This window comes from Capsicum annuum, chromosome 2 (genome assembly GCF_002878395.1).
Source record: "Capsicum annuum cultivar UCD-10X-F1 chromosome 2, UCD10Xv1.1, whole genome shotgun sequence".
Classification (NCBI taxonomy): Eukaryota; Viridiplantae; Streptophyta; class Magnoliopsida; order Solanales; family Solanaceae; genus Capsicum; species Capsicum annuum.
In genome coordinates this window covers 107,657,051-107,673,265 of record NC_061112.1, presented here as the reverse complement: position 1 = coordinate 107,673,265, position 16,215 = coordinate 107,657,051, and positions in this window count along the sequence as shown.

Below are 16,215 nucleotides of genomic sequence, written 5' to 3'. Positions count from 1 at the left end.
GCACAGCGCAGAGTCAGCCAAAATGGCAATCATCAAAATCCAGTAAGCCTCCGTGATTATGGCACATCGCGGCAAGGTTCAATTTCAAAATTGTCAAAATCCAGTAGCTCACAGCGATTTCACTGCATCGCGGTGCAGCTTTTATTGGCATTCCTGTATTGGATTGTAATTCCAAGGGAAAACAGTCATTTTGCTACCCTTATATATACTCCTTACCACGAGATTTATCCACATTAAACCCAAATATTTTTTTTTCTCTCAATTTCCCCAAGAACAAGAGCTAGGTTCCAAAATCAAGACCCCAATCATCAAGGTTTCACCATTAATCTTCCGAGGATCAAGTAGTAAGGTATGTAGATGTTGATTCTTGGGTTCCTTCCTCCCAAGAAGTTCAAGAATCCCTTTTTAAATTCAAAGATTGTGATTTTATGAGTTTTTCATGATTCATGTGAATTGAAGTTCATTTTTATGTTATTGTTGAGTTATAATCCATGCTTTAGAATACAAGTTGCAAGCTTTGATCATGTTATGAGCTGAATTGCATTAAGTCCATGTTAAATCCCTAAATCTGAAAATTATTTGATGTAGTATTTGTTGTATAACCAAAGCATGCTCCCTATATGTTTGATTAAACGCTTATGTGAAGGAATTAGAGTCATTATAGCATGTTGACAAGAAATTCCCAATTATGTGTAAGTTTATGCATGCCAAGTGTTTGTTGAAAATCCTTAAGAGAATGAGTTGTGACATGTTAGCCTAAAATCCCTCAGTTATGTGTTCTTTTAGGCATATTAAGTGTTTGATGCAAGATCTTGATGAATGAAGTATGAGTCAATAACATGTCTCTCTATACTATCACATGTTTATGATTTCCAAGTAGTTGTAGAGATGCTTTAATCATTGTAATGGTGAATGAAAGTCCATGGCCATGATTATTTAAGAATGGTTATATTTTACTTTTATACCCGACAAATTATCTACAAGTCTAGAGCCAGTGTCAGTTTCAAGATACTCTAAATCAAGCTACAATTTGTAGAACTCAGTCAGTTACAAAACTCAGTACTCTCAGACAGTTACAAAATTTAAGAAATCTTAGTAGTCTAAGCATTATTAGTATTCCAGCTTCAGTTCAGTACTCAGCTTAGATCTTAGTAGTATTCTAGAATTCAATTCAGATCTCAGTAACATTCCAGTAAACAATTCAAAACTCAATATCATTCAGTCAGATAACGAAATTCAGTAGTATTCCATTAGTATTCGGGATCAAGTGAACCTAGCTTAAATCAGTATGACCAGTAATAGATTCAGCTCAGTCTAGTACAGTTTAAGAAAAAGAATCAGTTTAGAGTCTTTCAGTTGGGAGTAGAACTTAGCACCAAGCGAACCTAGGGATGGGGAATCACCCGTTAGAGAGGAATGAGATTCCTAAGAGCAATTTCTAAGTTCTAGAACTACTTAGCCAGCATATGTATGAGATATCACCTGCTAGATAGGACTGACATACTCAGGGATCAATCGTAAGTATATTATATATATAAAGTATTGATCCCAGGGGTCATCCATTAGTTAGGACTTACTCCACAAGAGAGGTCTTTACCCGTCATACGATACTGACACCCTTCCAACTGGGGTTAAAGGTTGGACCCCAACTTAGCTAGAAAGGGTATATCAGTTAGATGAATACTTCCCACAGTCTCAGTTTCAGAATCAGTCTTAGTAAAGGAACTCAGTTCAGTAGTACAGAGTAAGGACTGTCAGGTACAGTCAAATCATATTCATCATCAGTATTTACAGAGATCATCCATTAGATAAGACTGGTCTCAGATTCAGTTAAGTACTCTCATTATTAGTAGATGCAAAAATTACCTGCTAGATAGTACTGGTCTCAGATTAAGTCAAATCATATTCATTGTCAGTATATATAGAGATCATCCGCTAGATATGACTAGTCATAGATTCCATTAAGTACTCTCATTATTATTAGATTCAGAGATCACCCACTAGATAGGACTAATCTAAACTTTAGTACTCAGTTATCAATATCAAAAGTTATTCAGTATCTCAGAATTTTTAGTGAGTTCAGAAGTCAGTAAGGAAGTATTCGAGTCTCAGTATTCAGAGTCAAGATGATTTTAGTTATGGTTAGTACATTCATGCATATTTCCTCATTCAGTACTCTCATGATTATTCAGTTAAGTGATTATTCATGCATAAGCCCTTACATTTAGCCTTACCTTATCTTGCATACTCAGTACATTCCCACATACTGACATATTTGCACTATGGTGTTTTACTTTACACCATAGATTTAGAAGCACGAGATCCAGAGCACCCTTATTAGCTTAGTTCTAGTCAGCAGCAGTAGACCTAGCAGTGAATCCTCATCATTCGAGGATGGTTCTTATTTCATTTTATTACTAGTTCCAGTATTTCAATAGTTGGAGTTAGTTAGGAACATGTTCCATCAACTTCTTATTCAGACAGTTTAGAGGATTTCAGACTACAGAGTTTTCAGACTAGTTATTCAGACAAATGTTTAGTTTTGATATTGTTAAACTTTCTTTCAGTTGTATTTTAAGTATTTGAACCTTATGGCAAGTTCCGCCAGTTTTTTGCATTTATTTCAGAATATTATGCAGTGCTCAGTTATAGATATCAGATAGGGTTAGATTGTGGTCCCTCGGGGTCACAAGCACCGTGTGGCGTGCCGGTTCCATTAAATTGGGGCGTTACAGGGGTGCCTGGGTCTTCATTGTTCGGGATGCTCATTACGGCTAAGGCCCCAGCTTGGGTCATGACAGACGACCACGAAAGAATCCACTGGATAACACTTTAAGAAATAAACCACCATTACTCAACCATATACCAAAATATAAGTCAAATGGATTAGTAAAGAAAAATCTCTACTAGAACAAAGAATTTGACTGCTTAATTTTTTCTCTTTCAATATTGTTATGCTCCAAACCGGATCAAGGTCGTATTAAACAAAAAAATAAAAGACAATACTTAATAATTTGAAAAAAAGAATCTTGCAAACATTAATTATTAGGTTTCCAAAGAAAGTACCATGATTGTCCTACCCCTTTCAATGTTGTACCGATCATATTAAATTAAATAGTGAGGATACAGAGGCATTAAAGATGTATCATGCACATAATCAACCCTAAAGTTTCATCAGCTTCATTTAATTTAATCAACATCGACTAAATCTTGTTCAAAACTCATCATTAATCATGACACTGTAGTTACTATTCAGGGACTTGCAAAGGTGGGATGATGGGTGTCAGTCAAGATTGCTATCACAATCAGCTAAATTGGGTACAAGCTGAGTGGAGACTGAGTGCAGTTTTATGGCTTGAAATCACTGCCAGGGGTTTATGGTTCTTCAGGGCTTCAACACATTAGGTTACTTCAAATCAAAGTTAAGAAAGCAGATAAAGTTACAAACTTACGAGTATATGCAAGATGCACCAGTCAAATGCTTATAGAAACTTGAATTGATGGTATTTTCCCTTACTTTCACCACGTAGAGAGATATGACCGACTAGCTTACAGTTTATGACTTAAGGAGAACTTAATACAAACTGACTAGCTTAGAGTTTATTACCCAGGGAGGCCTTAATACAACATAGAATTAAGATGTGACATATGTTGTTAATTCCATGCCAATGATCCTTCTTCATTATATGTAGGCTTTTATTTTCCTAAATTACCTTACAAGAAAAGGGATATATTATCGCTGTAATTACACAAGTATTGACATTATTTTCTAGTATGTTCCATAATTTAATCTAATGACAACTATACAGGAATTTGATGAGGCATCACCAATATCTCATAAAATGAAGAGAATAAGACAAGGCTCAAAGTATCCTTGTACTCCTCAGAATGTGAATAATTTGTTACACCTTTTTTGGTAACAGTAGCAATAATTGGCTCATCTCCTATCCTTTCAAGTTTATCCTTAGTTATTCCTTTTCAGATTGTCCATTTTCCTCCAGGAACCTTTCCAAATTGGTATATTGTGTGCACAGGTACTTTATAACATAGTTCCCGTTAAACTTACTGGCTACTAGATATAATGAAATACTCATAACTTTTACAGTATTGTACATATATAAACTACATAAAAAGGTCTAGTTTAAAGAGAGACTGTCCATTGGAGGTATGAATTGAAGGTGGTACCTCATTTTCAAAGTGATTTTACTCCCACGAATATGTATGAAAAGATAAGAGAAAATGCAGCAATTCATGGTTGAATCAACTAGAAAGTTTCTCGTATCCATTTTATTTAAGTGAATGATATTCCACGTGCATGTGTTGCCTTTGGTCCCTAATGGCTATCTATTTCATCATTGGCTGGTAAAATGATAACACAGTTGCAAGAAATGCTTCAGATATATCAGTAATTGTCTCAAATTAGTAATAACATGCAAGACAGATAGAAAAGAAACCACAAAACTAGGTTCTCTAGAAAGACAGATAATACTTGTTTACGATAAAAGAGAGTAGGTGATACTATTTACAAAGATAATAAAGTAATGAGCAAATTGAGCATCCTAGAGATACACAAAGATAATGAAGTAAATGTTATAGTTTACCTGGGGAAGAGGACTACAAGGGAAATTAGTAGAGGTGGACTATATATATATAGGAACAATAGCCCCTGAACTTTTGGATTTGTTCATATTGGCACTTGAATTAGGCAATATACCTATTTAACCCTTTAATCATTCACTAATCGTGTCAATTAAGCACAATTACTGGTATGACGCTGACATGGCCTGACATGTGTAATACACTCTTTACTAGGAGAGAGAGAAGCCATGTTTTACTGTAATTTCTTCTTTGAATTTTTTTCCTCTTATCAAATTAATATGTTTATCCACTTTTACACTTTTTCTTTTAATTTTATTGGTTAGGTTTGGAGTGGTGAGGGAGATGGTAGTTGCTGCCTAGAAAGAATTCATGTTTGTGAATATATTTTTTTTTCAATTTCTTGTAATTGATTGTTAGCATATTTGTGATTCTTTGATATACTTTCCATTCAACATCAACATTTGAGTTCTTATGCAAAAATTCAACATAAAAAAAAATAATATTGTGTAGGCCATTGTGGGCGTTTTGAAAATTCTCTGAAAAATGAGGTGAAGGATCATTTGTATTTTTTTGTAATGGTTTAGTGGTGTTGGAGGGATGTTGATTGTGTTGGAATGGCATTTTCTGGCGAAATTTTTAACTAATCCAGATGCAAGTAGTCCTTGCTAAATGATTACATGCTTGTCCATAAATTCCTCAAATGATAGCCATTTCTCATTCATGTGGGTGATTGTTAAGTTCAATGTGTATGTGTGAATGAAAAATAGAGGAAAAAATGATGGAGGGAAAGAGAGACACCAATTTAGAAAGTGTACTATCAAAAATGAAAACTTCACTAATTCTCCCACATTGGTGGGAGAAGGGGAATTTGAAGTGTTTTTAATGAGAAACACTAACTCCATATGGATAGTGAGGCAAGAACAAGGGGTGCCTCGCGCCGTCATCATCATCGTCGCTCGGTTTGGCTTTAGATTTGGATTTGAATTTTGATTTGTCAAATGATCGATTGATGAGATCTAATTTTTAAAACAAATTTTATTTGAAACTTGTTTACAAGTGAAATTTTTGATTCAAAATCTAATATAATTAATTTTCTCCAAGGCACATTATTTCGCGTTGTAGGGTGACCTGCAAGTGCAGACGTAGCGCCGGTATGCGATCTGTGGGTGTAGATGTAGCGCATAAGCTCCAGGAATTTACCAAATGTCACCTGCGGCCTTAAATCAGGTGCAGGTCCAATACAGACTGGGCGCAGGGACGTGGGTGCTACTGAAAAGGTGCCTTTCTATTGAATCAATGCATCCCTTCTGAAAGGACACATTAAAGGCTATAAATACATGATATATTCCTTAGGTATTGACTTAATTTTTTGACAGTAAAAACACTCCTCTTCTATATAAAAAACTCTGTGTGATCATTAAGTTGTTGAGTGAGTTTGAAGAATCCAACAATTAGAGGTACTGCTATTATTTGGATTGAAGGCCATTTTATTCTGGGAGGAAGATTCCATAACCTCAGGTACAGTGAGGGAAATTATTCCTTAAGGACACTACGTTAGGTCGGGGGACTTGGCCTTAAAAATTCTATTTCATCTTATTACTATAAATTAACATACTTCTTGGAAAGATTATTAATAAACTTATGTTGAAGGTGTTAAGGAACTTCATAAGTGTTCTTATCTTAGACTTGAACTTGTGTTGAAGTTATTGTCGCATGTATACATAGATTCTTGTACCCAAAAATGTTATAAATAACACTACTATAATATGCAGCATGCTTCATCGGTGTTACATAATTGGTGCTAGACAATAGGCTTGAACTTAAGATGTGGATTGTGGTGGTAAGAATAGTAGCTTAAGGTTAATGATGCATGTTATGTGGGAGTAAGTAGTAGGATTGATTTGATGTGTGCAATATCCTAGGTTGGCAAATAGTGGAAAAACATGGATAATTGCAATATTTGTGTACATGAGACTAGTGTTAGGATGATGAATCATAGTTGAGTCATTAAGCGTATAAGAGCGTGGGTATAAGAAAATAAGTTTGAAATCCCCACCCCCTAGGTAGCCTATTTTTAGATACAATTTTATGTGTATAGGTTTCTTGGGTACCTAGTTGTGTTCTTGAATCTTGAAGTATGGAGAAGTCTGGGAAGTTATTGTATAATGTTCTTTAGAGTTGAAGTAAGGAAAAATAAGTAGGCAATATGCGCATTTGGTATGGTTTTACAATTTTTGTTAAGTTGTAGGCTATGTGATTATAGATGTAATTCAAGTATCCTAAGGAGTTGAAGATGGATGTTATGTATTTAGAAACATGGATGTCCATACCTATGATAATGTTAGTCATCTTTTGATGACTTTAGGGGTTAGAGGAAGTTATGATTAGTATCCCTGAAGGGCGATGTCCTAGAAAGAATTTAGTGTCTTTATGCTGAATTATTGAGGGAAGTTTATGTTCATGCGTGTAGCGATACCACCCTATTGTATTGATAATTGTGGTTATAGATTGATGAGAGGTTATGTTCTCAAGTGTAGAATTGTGACTTTGATCTAAGGGGTAGATGGTGAGTTAAGGTAGTTCCCGAATTTTCTCATTTTGGCAAGTCAGGGAAGAGTCATGATAAACCTATTCCTATTGAAGCATATTCCTCCTACTCTAGTTTAATAGTTCACTCTACCATTGTATTATGCATTCAAGTCATGCCAATGTCTAAGGTTTGAGTTCTCTATGTTAGTCATGTCTTGCTCGGAGCTCAAAACTAGAATCAATTATGTCTCGGTAAATCCAGTATTTCATGTATTCAAGACCTATGATAAGATGCTCATGATCCATAAAAAATTCATGTCTTATAACATGCTTGGTTCTAAGAAAACTGTGCTTTCTATATGTTACCCATTCATGCTATGTCGGGTCGAGCATAATGAGATAAATTTTATGCAAACAATGGACATGTTCAGTTCTTAAATAAGGAGCAACGACTCCAAGTAGAAATCCTTGTCTCAATCGTTGACTTCATAAATTTCGGCCTTATGTTATACAACTCTTGATATGTGCACTTATATTTTCTCATGGTGGTCTGTCCTAAGTATCCATGTTAGGTTATGTTTATGCCAGAATGACTCTGTACTCATGATCTAGACATTTAATATATTAAGCAATTTGTTCCTAATGTGTCGTACAATCATCTCACATCCTACCTTGAGTATTACAATATGTATAAGTTATAGTAGACTAGTGTAACTCCCTTTTTCATTACACTCATGCTCGGGTCCCTCAATGACCCACAGAATGATAGTATGGTAGTAGTTATGTAAAAGTAGTGATTTTTTAGGTAGGGGAATAGATGTTCTTGAATGTGAATGTTTTGAGGTGATTTCTTTAGCTAAGGTTATAGGTGAAGGGGGAACGAATGAGAAAAACTTTTGTTATATGAAATAGTTAGGAAGGAGATATGTGGAAATTTTTTTTTTAAGAATGATTGAAGTTTCTAGTTTTAGTAGGGAGATTTATAAAATGAGTGTAGTAGAAATTGGCATGAATGTTATGCTTGATGAAATACAAACAAATGCACTATGTGGTTTGTACTCCTCGATTTAAGGGATAAGGTCGTTTGATTATAGTGATAAGATGGAGAAGTGTTCTTAAAGGGAGGTAGAACATGGGGTCCCATAGCTTAAGCTAGCTTCTTTTACTCTCGGTTAGGCTTCAACATAGAAGTGAGATAAAGTTAGACTCAACCTCTTGCATTTATGTATTTAGTAGGAAAATTATAAGATTTGGGATGTTGAAATTTGGTATTCATAGTTGAAATCATAGTGGAGAAGCGTCGCAAAAATTTAAAGGTTGTTAGATGTATCATTTGAGGTAGAGAATGTTTCCAATCTATTGTTATGTCCCACTTAAATCTCATCTCATGTCTTATATCAATATTAATTATGCCGGGGATTCTTATAAAAGTTCATGCCTGACAATGTTTTAAACATGTGCCGTAAAACACATGCAAAAATCATATCGATGTAAAGTTTTGTTATCTCATGATTTGTGCTTAGGAAATTTGCTTGGTAATACCATAAAGCTCTTATTGAATGTCTATGTATGTTTTATTGAGGGAAATAAAATTTCTAATGTGAAATTACATGAATTATTCCACACTTCTATAGCTTCAACAAAATCCTACCCATTATTCGAGGACTAATGATTCCAAAGGGAGATAATGTAACACCCCACATTTTTTCGAGCTAGATTTAAAACCATCTTTCCTATGTGTATAGACCCAAACTCAATGATTATTTATTAATATATGTGTTATGATAAATTCTATAGTGTTGGAATACCTTTGGATATGAATTGAGGTCACAAATATATCATAACTCAAACACGAATTGAGAACGTTTCTATTGATAAAGTTTTATTGAATGTTTTCATCTTGGGTCAACTTTAAACAACCATTACTCCAAGTATATAATGAGTTATGTGTCCTACCATATACCAAAAGAAAGATCTTTGAGTTCTGTTTCCAATGTAACTAGTTTCACCTTAATTTTATCTGGGAGCAGAAAGTTATGATCATTTTACTTCGAAGTGTCTGTCTGCTAAAATGTGACGACGAAATTTACGACTTATCAACTAGGTGACGATCAAGTTGACAGGCCGTAAACTAAGTGATGACCCATCAGCCCTAGTAGTCATCCTAGGGTAGTAAGTGGTAAAATCTATCTGAAAAGTGATGACCTAGGTGACGTGCTATCACCTGAGTGACGGGCCATCAACCATGGTCGTCAACTGATGAAATTTTGCAACTCTTTTGGTTTTCTTAGGGGCATTTTTGTCTTTTACTCAATTCAAAACCTTTCCCACGAATTAAGTTTCCCCTTAAGCATTATTAATCAACTTTTATCAGTTTTAAAATATCTGAATACCTCTCCTCTCTCAAAAACAAGATCAAACTTGGGTTTTTCTCTAAGTTCAAGATTTCAAGAAAAGGGTCAAGATTAGAGTTCCAATCTTCAAACTAAACAATATAAGATATGTGGGATTCTCCTAAATTACATAGGCATGGTGAAATCATTTTAATTATGTTTAAATGTTGAGAAATCATGAATTTACAAAAAGGTTCTTGAATTTACAATTACAATTATGCATTGTATATCCTTCTTGACAATAATGTTTTGGTCTTGAGGCCTTACCCCTTAAACTCGATTTTGTTTATATTTATCTATGTATACATGTGGTTTGGTGTTTGGAATTTGAATTGAGAGAAATCAGAATTATAGTCCCTCTCTTTTTATAAATCCCCCTTTTTTATATATGTTATGAATTATTCAATTTCAAACTGAAAAGCATTTTACAAATGTCTTTACTATTGATTAAGACATGATTTTGATTATGGATTGAAGTAAGGGTGCTTCTTTTTTATATAAAGGAGAAGTGATGATTTTAAAGAGTTACTTGATTTTTCACAAAATACATGACCACCACAAGTTTGATGGAATATTGAAAAGAGAGAATCTCTGCATAGTTTAAAATATGATTTGAAAATAAGAACTCTCTTGCATTGTTTGATTGATTTGGTGGTCTAAAAATTGTTTTGTTTGAAAGAGTTGTAACTTTATAATGTATGGATAAGAAATATGACTTGCAAGTGTAGATATGACGATACCAATAAAGATAACGCCATAGTAACATAGAACAAAACTATATGCATATTTTCAGATTTTGTGCTTAGAACAATGTATGTTTAGAAAAGGTTAAAATTGGTCTTAAATAGAGTTAGGCGGTTACCCAAAGAAGGCACGAGTTCAGAAAACACATAGCCCAAAATCATGTTTTGCCGATACCTGTTTATTATGTTCCTAAAGAGGTATTATACATTGTCCTAGTTCCCTGTGGCATATCAGAACAGAAACTCCAACCTTTATGGCTAACTTAGGGTGGGGGCTTGGCCACCGAGTCAAGGGCAGATTCCATATAGCCCGTGGATAGCAGAATTGTAGGGGGTATCACCTAGCTCAGAATTAGAATAAAATTGGTATTGTATCTACGAAATTGGTTTGAAGATCAATTAAAGCTGCCCATTTATTTTAAGTTATTTCATGCATAATATTTTCTGAAATGCTCTGACTTTTGTTATATATCAAAGTACATTATTTTGGGTTACTCTACATACCAGTACATCTGTATTGACCCCTATATTTAGGGATCTGAGGCACTATATTGGGCTTCAGCTAAGCAGTACATTGGTGTTTAGAAGATTCTTTATTGGTGAGCCTTCTCTATTCATGAAGCTGGGCTCATATAATCATTGTCATTTGTTTGATTGGTGGTCTGACTAGGGGCCTTGTCCTAATTTTTTAGACATATGTTGGATATTGTAGTTTTAGATATTTCATAGACTAGTGTCATATGTTTTGACTATTAAGAATTTGTTTTCAAAGTGTTCAAGTGTTATGAGATTGGCCATGGTTTCATTTTGTTATGCCTTACCGTAAATTCTTTATATTGAATGAATGTTGTGCATGATTGCCAAAAAAAAAGGGGCGCCTGGGCATTCACGGTTAGGGATGCTCGTTACGGCTAAGACCCCAGCTCATGTCGTTACAAACGACCACGGACAAATCCACTTGATCGCACTTTAAGAAATAAACCAGCATTACTCAACCATATACCAAAATATATGTTAAATGTATTAGTAAAGCAAAATCCCTACTGGATCAAAGAATTTAGACCACTTAGTTTTCCTCTTTCAATACTATTTTGGTTCAAACAGGATCATGCAAATAATCAACCCTAAAGCATGATAAGCTTCACCTAATTTAACATAGTACTATTTATCTTTTGAAGCAACAAACTAATCATCTGTTGAAATAGACTATTTATCTGTTGCATCATACTGATTATTAGTTGCATTAGACTTATTATCTATTGCAACATATGAGAAATCTATTTTGAACAACCTATCAGCCCCTGCCACAAACCCAACAGATAAATCTTGCTATTGCTACTGTAGGTCTAAATTATTCCTTTTTACGTTGAATCGTCAACATGTTTGTTGAGAAAATAATAGACAGAATGAAAATTCAATATGGATTAAATCGACAAAGATCAAACATAATTTTTTTTTATTAAACAAAAACAAATAAAAATACCTATAATAGACTAAAAGGAAAATAATAATCTAATTATTATTATTATTACTATTATTACCATTATTATTATTATTATTATTATTATCATCGATGTCAGCCGGCCAATCTTCAACTAAAAATATCAAGGCTCTCCTCAGCCTGCGTATCTTGCGGAGCATTCTTGCTGTAAATCCTCCCCGTTTCCATTGTAGGTCTCAAACTTGATTCCGAAGTTCATTCATGGCATCTTGCAGAAAAGCGACATCCCACACTGGGTCAGCCATGATTTAGAACACATGTGAATTGACAAAAATCTTAAAATCAAAAGTAAAGATCTTAAGAATCACCGAATGTAATACAACGTAAACTACAAGTTGGAAAGAAAAAAACTTACCTTAGTCAGGGAAGAGAAAGTGGTGGAAGTTCAGGTGTAATATTAAAGACGAGATGCAATAAATAAATAAAGTGTAGTTGAATGAACGATTGAGTAAGGAGGGACCTATTTATAGAGGATTGAATTTGAATGAGAGGCAAGGCAAAAATGCACGACTCTTCACCTCCATTCATTAATTACATTTTTGATAAAATTAAGAAAATAAATATTGTGATACTTCATGACTTTTTAGATTATTATTATTAATTAGTTCTTTACAAGAACCATTTTTATTGAGTTGTGACAATAGATTATATATCGGTTGCATCAGATAACTCATCTATAACAACAAATATATCATCTGTTGTAACAAATACAAAACTTGTTGCATCAGATAACCTATCTGTTGCAACATATAATCTAACTCTTCACCTTCATTTATTAATTAGATTTTTTATTTCTGTGAAAACTAATACCTTAATTAAATTAAAAAATATTGTGATAAGTCATGACTATTCAACTTATTATTATTAATTAGTTCTTTCCAAGAACTGTTTTTATTGAGTTGTGACAATAGATTCTATATCGGTTACATCAGATAACTCATCTGTGACAACAAATATATCATTTGTTGCAACAATAGAGAACCTGTTGCATCAATAATATATCTATTGCAACATATAATCTACTTTAAAAAAAAACTATGATCATGTCATTAATCCAAATTTGCTGAATTTTTTATTTTATAAATTTAAAAAATACCTTTTCAATTTATTTAATAATTTGTAATGACTATTCAGTTTATTATTATTAATTAGTTGTTTTCAAGAACCATTGTTATTGAGTTGTGACAACAGATTCTATATCGGTTGCATTACATAACTCATCTGTGACAACAGATATATCACCTGTTGTAACAATAGAGAACCTGTTACATCAATAATGTATCTATTGCAACATATAATCTACTTTTAGAAAAAAACTATCATCATATCATTAATCCAAATTTGCTGACTGTTTTATTTTATAAATTAAAAAAAATACTTTTTCAATTTCTTTCATAAAATAATAACCATTTTTATTTTCTGGCGATAGATTGAATATCTGTTGAATCTGATAAACCATCAGTTACAACAAATATACCATACGTAGAAATAAATAGATGATCTATTTTAATGTAGTTTTTTTTATTTATTCTAACAGCTGATACATCAGTCATAACTGATGAGGAATTTGATGCATCAATAACGCTGTTGAATATAAGTGATGTGTTTTTGTTTTAGACAAAAAGTCACGACTTTTCACCTTTTTATCATATAAGTTAATTAATACAATATTGTGAATTTTTTTTATTATATAATAAATAATTTTAAAAAATAAAATCAAAAATAAAAATGGTGAAAAGTCACAATCAATTATTAAAATTAAACAACCATTCTTTTATGGTTATAAATTGTGTTTATCATTTCTTTTCTTATTATTTATTTACGAACCATTTTTCATATTAAATAATCAGAAAGTCATGTATGTCTTTTCACCCTCTCAATAACAACAATAACCCTTTTTTATTATAATTGCTTGTGCAACACATGATTGATCTGTAGCATCATATTAACCTCTGTTGACACAAATTGCTCAATCCTTACCACCAACCGTCGACATGTTGAGAATAAGAAATAAACAGAATGATAATTAAATACTAATAAGAATTAAAAATTCAAAGTCGACCACCAAATGAAATATAGATTTTTGAATCCCTTGGATAGATCCAATATACAAAAGGAGGAAAATATATACGCTAAAATAAAAAACATTACCTATTTATTATTACCTGGTTTGGCTGGAGAGTGCAGCAAGGTGGCACGATTATATAGCCAAAGGGAATAGGCCGCGCCTAAAATCATCCCAAGCGCCTACTATTATTATTATTGTCAATCGGATATTTTTCATCTAGCAGTAGCAGGGCCCTCCTCAGCCTTGCTCCTAAGTCAGCCAAATCTCTCTGGAGTTCATCAAACTGCCTTTGAAGTTCCCGCAAGGACTCTATATGAATCTTCTTGTACGAATATGGATCATCCATATTTGTAAGGATGGACCTATTTATAAATTATTGTATCTCAAAAAGAAAAGAAAATAAAATTGCTTTAAAATAAATCTAACAAATGGGTAATCTGTTGCAAAATATATTCCTTCAGTTAGATAACTTAAAAAATATTAATAATCTGTTGCAATAGATGTATATATCTATTTTATTTCTCTAACTGACACGTCTTTTGTTGCAATAAGTTGATCATCTATCATAATATGTCTCCAATTGTTTGACAATATAAATAGATGTGGCATCTGTTGTAACTAGCTAGTCATTTGTTTATTCATTTTAAGCCATACATGGGATAGACAGAAGAAAGTGCGTGCAGATGGAACCACTATCATATGTGTGGGAGCTAAAGTATGTATTACTGATAAGGTCAGCGAGACAACACACAGAAAGTACAATGTTTTTGTGAATGAAGTTTTTAACCAATGAGGCACTGATCACTCAAACAAGATCCTGCATTGTTTAGTTAAGTTTGATGGTGCAGTCACTCTGTTATGAATTACTGACGATTGTTGTTCGTGTTTATGCATGTCAAGTTTTGAGAAGGGATCAATATTTGGTGTTATTACAGAGATCCAATAGCGATTGGACTTAAACTTTAAGTGTTCATTGGCCTCCGAGAAGGCCTTTGAAGCCTTGCACTGCTTCAAACAAGAATGGAAAACCTATAGAAATTCCCCTGACCCAAATTTATATGGAAGGGTTGTTGTAAGAGATAATTATACACCAGAAGGAGCCGAAAGAGAATATCTGCGAGGGAAAGGGGAGTTGATGAAACACTATATCACCTGAGAGCTAATTGAAGAGGAGACATAAGTTAGCAAGGAACTTCTAGCAAATTTAGCCGATGAAAATATCTTAAAACATGAGAAATATGAATCAAGTGCAAATATAAAAGTGTATCCGGTAACGTAAATCCTTCTGTTGTTTCTCTCAAAGAAAAATAATGCAGATGGATACTTTTCTAAGGAACTACGATGAAGTAGTGTGGTCGTGATTATCACCTAGATGGAAAATAGTACAAGAACAAGAAAGACGCCTTAAGGGAATTGAGGGTTGAAATATTGTACAGTAAGTCTAGAAAACTTGCGCCAACAACAACTATAGTTAAAGTAAGGAAGCTAAGAGAAGGCAGAAATTTTTGAATTTTAAATTGCATCCCATGCCTTCTTGTTTGTGGTTTCGATTATGTCCACTGTTGTTGACATGATCGGAACAACAAATGAGATTGAAAAGAAAATTGAATATCATTAATTCCTCAGCAATATGGTTATAATTGATTGTGTTTTCTTTCCTTAGCATGCTTTCAACATTCCTTGGAGAAGATCAGATGCTTACTGTAGTATGTGAATCCCAATAATTTTAAAGCTTGCCTCTAAGTTGTTGATTCTACCTTTAAGCTGGTCTTTGTCATCTTTGAAATTGGTATAGAGTTCTTGATCTCTTATGAGCTCGATCAGGAACACTATCTTCAAAGTTGTGGCATTGAATAAGGCCATCAGAACACTTTCTTCAGAAGCCTTGAAGGATACATGGAGGGTTACTGTATTTGTTTTAGGTCAAAATATGTTGATGCAAAGTCAAGATGTGGTCCCAACAGTTGAAAAACTCACTTTTATCGAGCATTTCTCAATGCAGCTTGGTCAACCAACCTTCAAGAGATTTGATAAATTAATAAGCAAGGAGTTATGTAACTTTTTGCTCTAAACTAACTCTACAAAGCCTATCAAATGTTACGTAACTCCAGGCTCATTAACCTATAAAAAAACTTGTCCCTAGTTGGTGGAAAAATCAAATGAGCTCAATTTCTTAGCCTTTCTGCTGATCGCAGATTTCCAATAATAGATGTCAAGATATCCACCATGCAAAGTCTACACCAACTCCAGAAATGCTTGCCAGGATGTAAGTGTTCAGAAGGCATCAATAGTAATCTCCGTTTAGACTTTCTAGCGAGCATTTTTGGCGACGGTGTAGACTTTTGCATGGAAAATATCTTGACATCTATAATTAGAGAAGAG